Source organism: Stenella coeruleoalba, assembly GCF_951394435.1.
Source record: "Stenella coeruleoalba genome assembly, chromosome: 18".
In the NCBI taxonomy this organism is placed as follows: Eukaryota; Metazoa; Chordata; class Mammalia; order Artiodactyla; family Delphinidae; genus Stenella; species Stenella coeruleoalba.
The window spans coordinates 6,235,293-6,251,198 of NC_137164.1; the positions used below are offsets into that span (position 1 = coordinate 6,235,293).

The 15,906-nt window shown below is 41.6% G+C and overlaps 1 protein-coding gene across 5 annotated transcripts in view; it reads left to right on the plus strand.

Moving 5' to 3' along the window:
* MTUS2 (microtubule associated scaffold protein 2) overlaps positions 1–15,906 on the plus strand; it is a 491,802-nt gene that overhangs the window by 243,250 nt on the left and 232,646 nt on the right. The window contains exon 1 of one of the 5 annotated variants that reach the window (XM_079902573.1): positions 11,771–11,934. The exons of the other annotated variants lie outside the window; for them this stretch is intronic. The gene's annotated coding sequence lies outside the window, so the exon portion shown is untranslated. Of the gene's footprint in view, positions 1–11,770; positions 11,935–15,906 lie in introns of those variants that run through there. 5 annotated transcript variants of the gene reach the window in all.

A 15,906-nucleotide genomic window follows, 5' to 3' on the forward strand; every position in this document is an offset into this window, starting at 1 on the left:
AAACAACCCAATCCAAAAATGGGCAGAAACCTAAATAGACATTTCTCCAAAGAAGACATACAGATGGCCAAGAGGCACATGAAAAGCTGCTCAACATCACTAATTATTAGAGAAATGCAAATCGAAACTACAGTGAGGTATCATCTCACACCGGTTAGAATGGCCATCATCAGAAAACCTACAAACAACAAATGCTGGAGAGGGTGTGAGGGGAACCCTCTTACCCTGTTGGTGGGAATGTAAATTGATACAGCCACTATGGCAAACAGTATGGAGGTTCCTTAAAAAACTAAAAATAGAATTACCATACGACCCAGCAATGCCACTACTGGGCATATACCCAGAGAAAACCATAATTCAAAAGACACATGCACCCCAATGTTCATTGCAGCATTATTTACGATAGTCAGGTCATGGAAGCAACCTAAATGCCCATCGACAGATAAATGGATAAAGAAGATGTGGTACATATATACAATGGAATATTACTCAGCCATAAAAAGGAACAAAATTGGGTCATTTGTGGAGGTGTGGATGGATCTAGAGACTGTCATACAGAGTGAAGTAAGTCAGAAAGAGAAAAACAAATATCGTATATTAATGTATATATGTGGAATCTAGAAAAATGGTACAGATTAACCGGTTTGCAGGGCAGAAGTTGAGACACACACGTAGAGAACAAACATATGGACATCAAGGGGGGAAAGTGGTTGGGGGGTGGGCTTTGGGGTGGGGTGACTTGGGAGATTGGGATTGACATGTATACAGTGATGGGTATAAAATTGATAACTAATAAGAACCTGCTGTATAAAAAATAAATAAAATTCAAAAATTAAAAAAAAAAAAAAAAAACATTGTGTGATGGAATACTGCATAGCTTTAAAAATGATGTTACAGAGCATTACCGTGGAGAAGGTTCGTGATTGTTACTGAAAAGTTCAGGTGATACAATCCTAATTTTGTGTTTTAAAAGTTTATGTATACATGTGTTATATATGTGTGTGTGTAAACTTTAAAATACACGTCTATAAATGTAAACTTTTTTACACAAAAACAAGACTGGATGGACATATAGCAAAAATTAGTGAGTAGTTTTATAGTAAGTTTTAGATTTATTTTAATAGTCTGTATATACCTAAGGAGCATGTATGGGTACACACATACATACTCCAAACTTAAATGTAAAACCTAGAACTATAAAACTTTTAGGAAAAAATCTTTAAGACCTAGGACTTAGCAAAGAATTTTTAGATTAGACATCAAAAGCATGGTCCATCAAGGAAAAAGTAGGTAACATGCAAGTTAAAACAACAGTGTGGTCACTTTACACACCTATCAGAATGACTAAAATGAAAAATAGTGACAACACCAAATGCTGATGAATGCAGGAAAAACTAGGCAACTCATACCTTGCTGGAGGGAAGATAAAATGGTACAGCCACTCTGGAAAAGGTTGGTAATTCCATGTACAACTAGCCATTCGATTACCATACAACCCAGCAGTTGTACTCCTGGGCATTTATCCCACAGCAATGAAGTTTTATGTTCACACAAAAAAACTGTACATGAACGTTCATGGCAGCTTTCTGTGTAAAAGCCACGAACTGGAAACAACCCACAAGTCCTTCAGTAAACAATTAAATAACTTTGGTCTGTCCATACTGTGGAATACTGCTCAGCAGCTGAAAAGAACACATTGTTGATACACAATACTTATCAACCTGTGAATCTTCCGAGGTGTTGTTGAGTGAGAAAAGCCAAGCCCAAAAGGTTATATATTGTATGATTCCATTTGTATAACCTTCTTGAGAAGACAAAATTATAGAAATGGAGAACAGATTTGTAAACAGTCCAAGGGGTTGTGGCTGGAAGATGAGGAGGTGGGAGGAAGATGGGTGTGGTTATGAGAGGCCAACACGAGGGATGCTGTGGTCTCTCTCTCTCTCACACACACACACACACACACACACACACGAATGAATATAGGTAAAACTAGGGAAATCTGAACAAGATTGTCTCAGTGTCCGTATCCTGGTTGTTATATTGTATTAGAATTTCCCAAGACATTATTCTTGGGGGAAACTGGGTGTAGGGTATGCAGGATCTCTCTGTGTTATTTCTTATGAGTGCATGTGAGCCTACAATGATCTCAAAATAAAAAGTTTGATTGAAAACATTATATAATTTTTGTTTCAACTGAGTAATTTTGTCTTTTTTTTTTTTATTGGAGTATAATTGCTTTACAATGTTGTGTTAGTTTCTGCCACACAGCAAAGTGAATCAGCCGTACACATATACACATCGCCTCCGTCTTGGACCTCCCTCACCGCCCCCCATCCCACCCAACTAGGCCATCACAGAGCACCAAGCTGAGCTCCCTGAGCTGTGTAGCACAGTGCTGTACAGCAGGTTCCCACTAGCTATCTATTTCACACATGGTAGTGTATTTATGTCAAACCTTATCTCCCAATTCATCCCACCCTCCCCTCCCCACCCCATGTCCACACGTCCATTCTCTGCATCTGCCTTTCTATTCCTGCCCTACCAATAGGTTCATCTTTCTAGATTCCACGTGTATGTGTTAATATACCATATTTGTTTTTCTCTTTGACTTACATTTACATAATTACATAACATGTATTATTTGTGTATAACATTGTAGTATATATATTATAGTTTGGTATTTATAAGAAATAGATTAATTACTAATACATCACTGAAGAACTTGACCAATTGGAATACGTATATCGTTGCAAAGTAAAATTAATAATTTGCTCCTCTTTTCAGCAAAACGCTATGAAAGGGTTATCGGTACTCATCGTACCCAGTTCTCCCATTCTCTTTCAAACCCGTTTTCATTAAGGTTTCACCTATGCATTTTATCCAAAGGTACTGAACACACAGGGTTAACTGCAGACTCCTTCCCTGTCCCCACCTCTCTTAACCCAGCAGCCTCATTTGTCCTGCTGGATGAAGTCCTCCTTGACAACTTGCTGCATGTAGCTTCCCGGTTCCTTAGAGCGACGTGGCCTGGGATCAGTGGCTAGGCCTCCTCTCTGCCTGCATGCTCTTGGTGATCTCACCTGGTTTATGGTTTTAAATTCCATTTACGTGCCTATGACTCAGTTTTATACTCCAGCTCACTCCTTTCTCTTGAACCGTGGATTCATACACCCAGCCGCACGCCTGACATCTCCACTTGGATACCTACCAGGCATCTTAAAATTTAGCAGGCGGCAAACCAAGCCTCTGACTTCCAGCACTGCCCCCCACCCCCGCCACAACAGAGCCTTCTGCACCCACAGCTTCCCCCTCTCAGCTGTTGCATTTTCGTTCTTCCAGCTGCTCAGGCCCAAACCCCTGACATCTGAGGCGGTCTCTGGCTCCTGTTTCTCTCACACGCCAACATGTAGTCGGTCGGCAAATCCTGGCGACTCTACCTTTGAAGTACACTCAGGATTAAACTACATCTTTCCACTTAGATCACTGCCTCTGCTCTCCAAGCCTCCATTGTCTCTGAATGGGTTTCTCCAGTAGACCTATCCCTAAAGTCACCCGAGCTTCTGCAGTGATCCTTTTAGAACCAGATTAGATGATGTCAATCCTCTGCTCAAAACTGTAGGAGTACCCACCGCGAGACGCAGTCAGCCGATCTACCGTGATGGTCCCGTGTCCCCGGTCAACTCCATAAACTTCTTGGACTCTCCCCACCCTCACTCGTTCCAGCCACACGAGCCTCCTTGCTCTTCCTCGGGTCTGCCAGGCTCACTCCCACTTCTGCCTGGAGGGCTCCTCACCCGGGATCCACATCACCAGTTCTCCCAACTCCAAATCTTCACTCTACTCTCACCTTCCCAGTGAAGCCTACATTGAATCTCCTATTTAACGGTGAAAACCCTCCCCCCATTTAGCATGCCCAGTCCCTTACTTTCCAAGACACTTAACCGCCTCTTAACCTCCTGCATTAGTTTCCTAGGACTGCTGTAACAAGGTCCCACAAACTGAACAACAGAAATCTACTCTCTCACAGTTTTGGTGACCGGAAGTCTAAAATCAAGGTGTCAGCAGGGCCGTGCACACTCTGCAGGCTCTTGGGAAGAATCCTTCCTTGACTTTCCTACACTTCTAGCATCCGGTGCTTGCCAGAAATCCTTGGATTCTTTGCCTCTGGCAGTATACCTCCAATCTCCGCCTCTGTCTCCATGTGGCCGTCTTTCCTCTGTGTGTCTCTCTGTGTACAAATTCCCTCTTCTTCTTAGGACACTATTGATATTGGATTCAGCGCCCACACGAATCCAGTGTGACCTCAGCTTAACTGGATTACATCTGCCACGACCCAAATAAGGTCACCTTCCCAGGTTCCTGGTGGACATACATTTTGGGAGGACACTATTCAAACAGTACCCATACCATATGATTATACAGTTGATATATTTTGTTATTGGGTGGCTGCCTGTTGTAGAATGTAACTTTCTTAGAGGCAGAGACTTGTCTGTTTCGTCCTGAATGTATCCCAAGTTCCTAGAATGTTTCATAGCAAAGAGTAGAATCTCAGTAAATTAAACGGTACCCTTACATATCACGGAATGAACTTCAGGGGTTTACTGACACACTTCTGTGGTATTCTACACGTGAGCAATGTCATTCAACCCCCTAGACAAATGTTTATTCAACAAATAGACTACCAAGTGATTGAGTTAAAACAGAGACCTTAGTTGGCCCTTTAAAATGTTATGTTTTCTAAATCATATAATTCTGGCTCTTTTTATTTTTTTAATTATTTATTTATTTATTTTTAAAAATTTTAACTTTTTATTTTATATTGGAGTAGAATTGATGAACAATGTTGTGTTAGTTTCAGGTGTACAGCAAAGTGATTCAGTTATACATATACATGTATCTATTGTTTTTCAAATTCTTTTCCCATTTAGGTTGTTACAAAGTATTGAGCAGAATTGTTCCCTGTGCTATAAGTAGGTCCATGTTGGATATCCATTTTATTTTATTTTTAAAAATTTATTTATTATTTATTTTTTTTGGTGAGGTGATAGCTCATTGTGGTTTTTTTTTTTTTTAACATCTTTATTGGAGTATAAATGCTTTACAATGGTGTGTTAGTTTCTGCTTTACAACAAAATGAATCAGTTATATATATACATATGTTCCCATATCTCTTCCCTCTTGCGTCTCACTCCCTCCCACCTTCCCTATCCCACCCCTCCAGGCGGCAACAAAGCACCAAGCTGATCTCCCTGTGCTACGCGGCTGCTTCTACCTTACGTTTGGTAGCTACCTACCTTACGTTTGGTAGTGTGTATATGTCCATGACTCTCTCTTGCTTTGTCACAGCTTACCCTTCCCCCCTCCCCATATCCTCAAGTCCATTCTTTAGTAGGTCTGTGTCTTTTTTCCTGTCTTACCCCTAGGTTCTTCATGACATTTTTTTTTCTTAAATTCCATATATATGTGTTAGCATACGGTATTTGTGTCTCTCTTTCTGACTTACTTCACTCTGTATGACAGACTCTAGGGCCATCCACCTCATTACAAATAGCTCAATTTCGTTTCTTTTTATGGCTGAGTAATATTCCATCGTATATATGTGCCACATCTTCTTTATCCATTCATCCGATGATGGACACTTAGGTTGTTTCCATCTCCGGGCTATTGTAAATAGAGCTGCAATAAACATTTTGGTACATGACTCTTTTTGAATTATGGTTTTCTCAGGGTATATGCCCAGTAGTGGGATTGCTGGGTCATATGGTAATTCTATTTTTAGTTTTTGAAGGAACCTCCATACTGTTCTCCACAGTGGCTGATTCAATTTACATTCCCACCAACAGTGCAAGAGTGTTCCCTTTTCTCCACACCCTCTCCAGCATTTATTGTTTCTAGATTTTTTGATGATGGCCATTCTGACTGGTGTGAGATGATATCTCATTGTAGTTTTGATTTGCATTTCTCTAATGATTAATGATGTTGAGCATTCTTTCATGTGTTTGTTGCCAGTCTGTATATCTTCTTTGGAGAAATGTCTATTTAGGTCTTCTGCCCATTTTTGGATTGGGTTGTTTGTTTTTTTGTTATTAAGCTGCATGAGCTGCTTATAAATTTTGGAGATTAATCCTTTGTCCGTTGCTTCATTTGCAAATATTTTCTCCCATTCTGAGGGTTGTCTTTTGGTCTCGTTTATGGTTTCCTTTGCTGTGCAAAACCTTTGAAGTTTCATTAGTTCCCATTTGTTTATTTTTGTTTTTATTTCCATTTCTCTAGGAGGTGGGTCAAAAAGGATCTTGCTGTGATTTATGTAATAGAGTGTCCTGCCTATGTTTTCCTCTAAGAGTTTGATAGTTTCTGGCCTTACATTTAGGTCTTTAATCCATTTTGAGCTTATTTTTGTGTATGGTGTTAGGGAGTGATCTAATCTCATACTTTTACATGTACCTGTCCAGTTTTCCCAGCACCATTTATTGAAGAGGCTGTCCTTTCTCCACTGTACATTCCTGCCTCCTTTATCAAAGATAAGGTGACCATATGTGCGTGGGTTTATCTCTGGGATTTCTATCCTGTTCTATTGATCTATCTTTCTGTTTTTGTGCCAGTACCATACTGTCTTGATTACTGTAGCTTTGTAGTATAGTCTGAAGTCAGGGAGCCTGATTCCCCTAGATCCGTTTTTCGTTCTCAAGATTGCTTTGGCTATTCGGGGTCTTTTGTGTTTCCATACAAATTGTGAAATTTTTTGTTCTAGTTCTGTGAAAAATACCAGTGGTAGTTTGATAGGGATTGCATTGAATCTGTAGATTACTTTGGGTAGTAGAGTCATTTTCACAATGTTGATTCTTCCAATCCAAGAACATGGTATATCTCTCCATCTGTTTGTATCATCTTTAATTTCTTTCATCAGTGTCTTATAATTTTCTGCATACAGGTCTTTTGTCTCCTTAGGTAGGTTTATTCCTAGATATTTCATTCTTTTTGTTGCAATCGTAAATGGGAGTGTTTTCTTGATTTCACTTTCAGATTTTTCATCATTAGTGTATAGGAATGCCAGAGTTTTCTGTGCATTAATTTTGTATCCTGCTACTTTACCAAATTCATTGATTAGCTCTAGCAGTTTTCTGGTAGCATCTTTAGGATTTTCTATGTATAGTATCATGTCCTCTGCAAACAGTGACAGCTTTTACTTCTTTTCCAATTTGGATTCCTTTTATTTCCTTTTCTTCTCTGATTGCTGAGGCTAAAACTTCCATAACTATGTTGAATAAGAGTGGTGAGAGTGGGCAACCTTGTCTTGTTCCTGATCTTAGTGGAAATGCTTTCAGTTTTTCACCATTGAGGACGATGTTGGCTGTGGGTTTGTCATATATGGCCTTTATTATGTTGAGGAAAGTTCCCTCTATGCTTACTTTCTGCAGGGTTTTTATCATAAATGGGTGTTGAATTTTGTTGAAAGCTTTCTCTGCATCTATTGAGATGATCATATGGTTTTTCTCCTTCAATTTGTTACTATGGTGTATCACGTTGATTGATTTGCGTATATTGAAGAATCCTTGCATTCCTGGAATAAACCCCAGTTGATCATGGTGTATGATCCGTTTAATGTGCTGTTGGATTCTGTTTGCTAGTATTTTGTTGAGGATTTTTGCATCTATGTTCATCAGTGATATTGGCCTTTAGTTTTCTTTCTTTGTGACATCTTTGTCTGGTTTTGGTATCAGGGTGATGGTGGCCTCGTAGAATGAGCTTGGGAGTGTTCCTTCCTCTGCTATATTTTGGAAGAGTTTGAGAAGGATAGGTGTTAGCTCTTCTGTAGATGTTTGATGGAATTCGCCTGTGAAGCCATCTGGTCCTGGGCTTTTGTTTGTTGGAAGATTTGTAATCACAGTTTCAATTTCAGTGCTTGTGATTGGTCTGTTCATATTTTCTATTTCTTCCTGATTCAGTCTTGGCAGGTTGTGCATTTCCAAGAATTTGTCCATTTCTTCCAGGTTGTCCATTTTATTGGCATAGAGTTGCTTGTAGTAATCTCTCATGATCTTTTTTATTTCTGCAGTGTCAGTTGTTACTTCTCCTTTTTCATTTCTAATTCTATTGATTTGAGTCTCCTCCCTTTTTTCTTGATGAGTCTGGCTAATGGTTTATCAATTTTGTTTATCTTCTCAAAGAACCATTTTTTAGTTTTATTGATCTTGGCTAACGTTTCCTTCATTTCTTTTTCATTTATTTCTGATCTGAGTTTTATGATTTCTTTCCTTCTGCCAACTTTGGGGTTTTTTTGTTCTTCTTTCTCTAATTGCTTTAGGTGCAAGGTTAGGTTGTTTATTCGAGATGTTTCCTGTTTCTTAAGGTAGGATTGTATTGCTATAAACTTCCCTCTTAGAACTGCTTTTGCTGCATCCCATAGATTTTGGGTCATCGTGTCTCCATTGTCATTTGTTTCTAGGTATTTTTTAATTTCCTCTTTGATTTCTTCAGTGATCATTTCGTTATTAAGTAGTGTATTGTTTAGCCTCCACGTGTTTGTGTTTTTTACAGATCTTTTCCTGTAATTGATATCTAGTCTCATAGCGTTGTGGTCAGAAAATATACTTGATACAATTTCAATTTTCTTAAATTTACCAAGGCTTGATTTGTGACCCAAGATATGATCTATCCTGGAGAATGTTCCATGAGCAGTTGAGAAAAATATGTATGCTGTTGTTTTTGGATGGAATGTCCTATAAATATCAATTAAGTCCATCTTGTTTAATATGTCATTTAAAGCTTGTGTTTCCTTATTTATTTTCATTTTGGATGATCTGTCCATTGGTGAAAGTGGGGTGTTAAAGTCCCCTACTATGAATGTGTTACTGTCGATTTCCCCTTTTGTGGCTGTTAGTATTTGCCTTATGTATTGAGGTGCTCCTGTGTTGGGTGCATAAATATTTACAATTGTTATATCTTCTTCTTGGATCGATCCCTTGATCATTATGTAGTGTCCTTCTTTGACTCTTCTAATAGTCTTTATTTTAAATTCTATTTTGTCTGATATGAGAATTGCTACTCCAGCTTTCTTTTGGTTTCCATTTGCATGAAATATCTTTTTCCATCCCCTTACTTTCAGTCTGTATGTGTCTCTAGGTCTGAAGTGGGTCTCTTGTAGACAGCAAATATGTGGGTCTTGTTTTTGTATCCATTCAGCCAATCTGTGTCTTTTGGTGGGAGCATTTAGTCCATTTACATTTAAGGTAATTATCGATATGTATGTTCCTATTCCCATTTTCTTAATTGTTTTGGGTTCGTTATTGTAGGTCTTTTCCTTCTCTTGTGTTTCTTGCCTAGAGAAGTTCCTTTAGCAGTTGTTGTAGAGCTGGTTTGGTGGTGCTGAACTCTCTCAGCTTTTGCTTGTCTGTAAAGGTTTTAATTTCTCCATCAAATCTTAATGAGATCCTTGCTGGGTAGAGTAATCTTGGTTGCACGTTTTTCTCCTTCATCACTTTCAATATGTCCTGCCAGTCCCTTCTGCCTTGCAGAGTTTCTCCTGAAAGATCAGCTGTTAACCTTATGGGGATTCCCTTGTGTGTTATTTGTTGTTTTTCCCTTGCTGCTTTTAATATGCTTTCTTTGTATTTAATTTTTGACAGTTTGATTAATATGTGTCTTGGCGTATTTCTCCTTGGATTTATCCTGTATGGGACTCTCTGTGCTTCCTAGACTTGATTAACTATTTCCTTTCCCATATTAGGGAAGTTTTCAACTATAATCTCTTCAAATATTTTCTCAGTCCCTTTCTTTTTCTCTTCGTCTTCTGGAACCCCTATAATTCGAATGTGGGTGCATTTAATGTTGTCCCAGAGGTCTCTGAGACTGTCTTCAGTTCTTTTTATTCTTTTTTCTTTATTCTGCCCTGCAGTAGTTATTTCCACTATTTTATCTTCCAGGTCACTTATCCGTTCTTCTGCCTCAGTTATTCTGCTATTGATCCCATCTACAGTATTTTTCATTTCATTTATTGTGCTGTTCATCATTGTTTGTTTCATCTTTAGTTCTTCTAGGTCCTTGTTAAATGTTTCTTGCATTTTGTCTATTCTGTTTCCAAGATTTTGGATCATCTTTACTATCATTATTCTGAATTGTTTTTCAGGTAGACTGCCTATTTCCTTTTCATTTGTTAGGTCTGGTGGGTTTTTATCTTGCTCCTTCATCTGCTGTGTGTTTTTCTCTCTTCTCATTTTGCTTATCTTACTGTGTTTGGGGTCTCCTTTATGCAGGCTGCAGGTTCGTAGTTCCCATTGTTTTTGGTGTCTGTCCCCAGTGGCTAAGGTTGGTTTAGTGGGTTATGTAGGCTTCCTGATGGAGGGGACTAGTGCCTGTGTTCTGGTGGATGAGGCTGGATCTTGTCTTTCTGGTGGGCAGGTCCATGTCTGGTGGTGTGTTTTGGGGTGTCTATGGACTTATTATCATTTTAGGCAGCCTCTCTGCTAATGGGTTGGGTTGTGTTCCTGTCTTGCTAGTTGTTTGGCATAGGATGTCCAGCACTGTAGCTTGCTGGTCGTTGGGTGAAGGTGGGTGCTGGTGTTGAGATGGAGATCTCTGGGAGATTTTCGCCATTTGATATTATGTGGAGCTGGGAGGTCTTTTGTGGACTAGTGTCCTGAAGTTGGCTCTCCCACCTCAGAGGCACAGCAGTGACTCCTGGCTGCAGCACCAAGAGCCTTTCATCCACAGGGCTCAGAATAAAAGGGAGAAAAAGTAGAAAGAAAGAATTAGTAGAAGTAGAAAGAAAGAAAGAAAGAAACAAGGGAGGGAGGGAGGGAGGAAGGAAGGAAGGAGGGAAGGAAGGAAAAAAGAGAGAAAGAAGATAAAGTAAAATAAAATAAAGTAAGATAAAATATAATAAAGTTATTAAAATAAAAAATTATTAAGAGAAAAAACAAAACAAAACAAAAAAAACGGACGGATAGAGCCCTAGGACAAATGGTGGAAGCAAAGCTATACAGACAAAATATCACATAGAAGCATCCACATACACACTCACAAAAAGAGGAAAAGGGGAAAAAATCATAAATCTTGCTTTCAAAGTCCACCTTCTCAATTTGGGATGATTCGTTGTCTAAAGGAGGGGAGGAAGGAAAGAAAGAATGAAGATAAAATAAAATAGTTATTAAAATAAAATAATTATTAAGATTAAAAAAAACAAAAAACGGACGTATAGAACCCTCGGACAAATGGTGGAAACAAAGCTATACAGACAAAAGCTCACACAGAAGCATACACATACACACTCACAAAAAATGGAAAAGGGGAAAAAATCATAAATTTTGCTCTCGAAGTCCACCTCCTCAATTTGGGATGATTAGTTGTGGATGCAGGTATTCCACAGGTGCAGGTACATCAAGTTGATTGTGGAGATTTAATCCGCTGCTCCTGAGGCAGCTGGGAGATATTTCCCTTTCTCTTCTTTGTTCTCACAGCTCTCAGGGGCTCAGCTTTGGATTTGGCCCCGCCTCTGCGTGTAGGTCGCTGGAGGGCGTCTGTTCTTCGCTCAGACAGGATGGGGTTAAAGGAGCAGCTGATTGGGGGCTCTGGCTCACTCAGGCCGCGGGGAGGGAGGGGCATGGAGGGCGGGGCGAGCCTGCGGCGGCAGAGGCCAGCGTGACGCTGCGCCGTCGTGACGTTGCACCAGCCTGAGGCTCGCCGTGCGTCCTTCCGGGGAAGTTGTCCCTGGGTCCCGGGACCCTGGCAGTGGCGGGCTGCACAGGCTCCCGGAAGAGGGGTGTGGACAGTGACCTGCGCTCGCACACAGGCTTCTGGCGGCGGCAGCAGCAGCCTTAGCGTCTCCCGCCCGTCTCTGGGTTCCGCGCTTTTAGCCGCGGCTCGCGCCCGTCTCTGGAGTTCCTTTAAGCAGCGCTCGTAATCCCCTCTCCTCGCGCAGCAGGAAACAAAGAGGTAAGAAAAAGTCTCTTGCCTCTTCGGCAGGTCCAGACTTTTCCCCGGACTCCCTCCTGGCTAGCCGTGGCGCACTAGCCCCCTTCAGGCTGTGTTCACGCCGCGAACCCCAGTCCTCTCCCTGCGCTCCGACCGAAGCCCGAGCCTCAGCTCCCAGCCCCGCCCGCCCTGGCGGGGGAGCAGACAAGCCTCTCGGGCTGGTGAGTGCCGGTCGGCACGATCCTCTGTGCGGGAATCTCTCTGCTTTGCCCCCCGCACCCCTGTGGCTGTGCTCTCCTCCGCGGCTCCGAAGCTTCCCCCCTCCGCCTCCCGCAGTCTCCGCCCGCGAAGGGGCTTCTAGTGTGCGGGAACCTTTCCTCCTTCACGGCTCCCTCCCACTGATGCAGGTCCCGTCCCTATCCTTTTGTCTCTGTTTATTCATTTTTCTTTTGCCCTACCTAGGTACGTGGGGGGTTCCTTGCCTTTTGGGAGGTCTGAGGTCTTCTGCCAGCGTTCAGTAGGTGCTCCGTAGGAGTTGTTCCACGCGTAGATGTATTTCTGGTGTATCTGTGGGGAGGAAGGTGCTCTCCGCGTCTTACTCTTCCGCCATCTTCCCGGAAGGCTGGCCCTTTTTAAGTGAAAATTTCACTCTTGCTTGATAAGATTCTTGGTGATAAGATCCAGAGTGTATACGTACTTGTAAACAAAGTGTTTTAAGGGCAAGATGCTTCCTTTCTTGCTTTCTGATGGACTTGGAGTTACTAGAGTCGGATCAGACCCCTGAGGATCTAAAACTCGGTGTGTCTGAGGCTGGCTGTTGTTCCTTGATGCTGCCCAGGGGTTTGATCCTTGTCTGCTGGGGGTCACGGATGAGTGTAGAGAGCTGAGTGGATTCTGAAGGCCTTGAAGAAAATACTTTGTGTCTTGTCTCTCCCACTCCCTACAAGTCAGATCTTGTCCAGTCCAGCCTTTGTGTGTGTGGGGGGTGTGTGTGGTGTGTGTGTCACAGGACCAGAATTAGGGTGATGTGAGTGAAGCCTTCACCTTGGATGCCAAAGAACTCATCGATAAAGTAAATAATATTTTTATGCAATATTCTTAAAAAATAATGTTAAAAATCCACAGCAAACAAAATACTGAATTTAAAGATAAAACAGGCTGTTGCTACTTTGTTTTATGACCCTAGATTATCATGCATGAGGCCAGAGAGCTGTTCTGGGTCCATGTGGCCAGTCCTTCCGTCCCCGTTGGATGGGTTCACAAGGGCTGACCATTGTGTGGGCACAGATGGAGCAAAGTGGGTACCACACACAGTCATTTTTTATTGTAGAGGAGTTTTTAATAAGTGTTTCCTCACACTCCAATATGAGTCACATGCCAGGCATGTTTGTGCATGGATGTGTTTGTATGTTCAATTCCTGTTCTGGGGTTTGGCTCTAGAACAGCTACAGATGGTTATGTGGTGCTTGGTCAAATTCAGTTAAGACAGCCCCCAGAGTTTGACTTCATTTCAGCACCACTAGAAGGGTAGGCCCAGCCAGGCTGACCCCAGGGTGGGCCAGGTTGTTCCTGAGCCCACAGAGGACGGTGCAGCCCAGTCTGTCCTGCCTACCAGAACCAACATTGTAGTCCACCCGTGGGGCACTTCTGAAGTTCACGATGAATGTCGGCACACATCAGGGAAAGCATTTCAGAATAGCCTCCGTGATCTTTCCTCCACTCCAGGCATCATGAGTCCTGAATCCCTAAATGGATGAAGACACCTTTTTTTTTTTTTAACATGTTTATTGGGGTATAATTGTTTTACAATGGTGTGTTAGTTTCTGCTTTATAACAAAGTGTATCAGTTATACATATACATATGTTCCCATATCTCTTCCCTCTTGCATCTCCCTCCCTCCCACCCTCCCTATCCCACCCCTGCAGGTGGTCACAAAGCACCGAGCTGTTCTCCCTGTGCTATGCGGCTGCTTCCCACTAGCTTTCTACCTTACATTTGTTAGTGTGTATATGTCCATGCCTCTCTCTCGCTTTGTCACAGCTCACCCTTCCCCCTCCCCATATCCTCAAGTCCGTTCTCTAGTAGGTCTGTGTCTTTATTCCTGTCTTACCCCTAGGTTCTTCATGACATTTTTTTCTTAAATTCCATATATATGTGTTAGCATACGGTATTTGTCTTTCTCTTTCTGACTCACTTCACTCTGTATGACAGACTCTAGGTGTATCCACCTCATTACAAATAGCTCAATTTCATTTCTTTTTATGGCTGAGTAATATTCCATTGTATATATGTGCCACATCTTCTTTATCCATTCATCTGATGATGGGCACTTCGGTTGTTTCCGACACCTTTTTCTTGATCTCATGTGTCCTGTGATTGAACTCTGCTGAAAATTCCAGTTCCCATCCTTTCTTACCTGCCCTGAAAGGAGCTCAGAAAAGCCAGAGCAAGGCTGTCGGGCCGGTCCCCACTGTCGCGGAGAGAACAGAAGATCCCGAAAAAAGAATCGTTAGGCAGCATCTCCCCTTCCCGACGCTGTAAAATCTACCCAGCTCTGCTTGTAGGTGGTGAGGCAAGATTAGTGGCAGACAAAATGGGGAGCAGCTTGAACAATCCCAGACGCCTGCCCTGTGGGTCCAGCTCGGAAGTGACCCTGTGCCTGCGCTGGACTGAAATACACAGGCCCTTCTTCCTTTGCCTTCCAGGCTCCATGCAGCATTGTTTTATCTGGTGACATTTCTTCTGTCTGCTCATTTTATTTGCACCATTATTTCTGTCCTAAGTTTAGCAGCCCTGGGCATTGAGCCTATATTTTTGACAGCAGTTTTGGCTAAGGTGCACTGTGGTGGGAAGACAGGTGCCTTACATAAATCTTAATGATGTCAGTGATTATAAACCGCCTGAGTGCTCAGAGATGATCTCTTTATAATTGGCTATTGACAGGGTTCTTGGAGAAAAGCCTTTCTATTAGGTAACATGGTTTGAGGTATTACCATCCTTTGTTTAGGGATAACAGATATGTGAACTTAATTCGTAGCATTTTTGCACTTGAGTGGGAACCCACAAAGAGAAATGACTGCAGATAAGATCCTTTTATGGAATATTTAGTATAAAGAGTGCTTTCATGAAAAAATTTTCTGAGAAAATCCTGACACCACATGTAATTATGTATTGGTCTTATGAAATAATTTCAAAGAGGAAATAATTTTTTCCACCTTAGTACAAATAATTTAAAATCAGGTGCTCTACTACTAGTCATAAATGAAACAAATTAAAATAATTATGTGGTTTTTTTCTACTTAGGCATTGAAATTATGGAAAAGGCATTTCATTTAAGGCAGAAATGTATCATTATGAAATATTGAAAAATATTCTTAAAGGTTTAACTTTAGGAACAGGGATGAATTTCTCTGTAATCAGGAAAATGTTGGAAAGCTTGAGTCTAGGGTTTACCATGGCTCTTAGGATAAAATCTGCACTGCTCGGCGGGAGCTGTGAGATGACCCTCTCCTCCCTCTGGTGTCATCACATACAAGCTGCCCTCACTCTTTCCACTGACACAGCCCTGACCATCCTTCAGGTGCTTGCATACTTCCTCCTGCCCCAGGACCTTTTCATATTCTGCTCCCACCCTGGGCCTGTCCTCCCCTTTCTTTTTCGCACTAAGTAAGAGATCTCAGCTAAAGCATCTCATCTTCAGGGGAGCCTGTCCTTTCCTTCTTGACCACATTAATCCTCACCCTCCACAACCAGACACACAATACCCACTTCAGATTCCTCTCCTTCATAGCTCTTATCAGAGCTGCACTTCCATAGTTACATTTAAGGTTGTTTAATCATCTCCCTCAACCTCTGTATAGCCCGTGAGTTGCTTAAGAGCTGAGACCTAAGCCTGGTTTTGCTTGGTGTGATATCCCTTCTGTCTACCCTGATGCCTTAATAAACATTTTGGAAGGAAGAGAAGACAGTCAATGTGAGATTGGTCCTTTTTA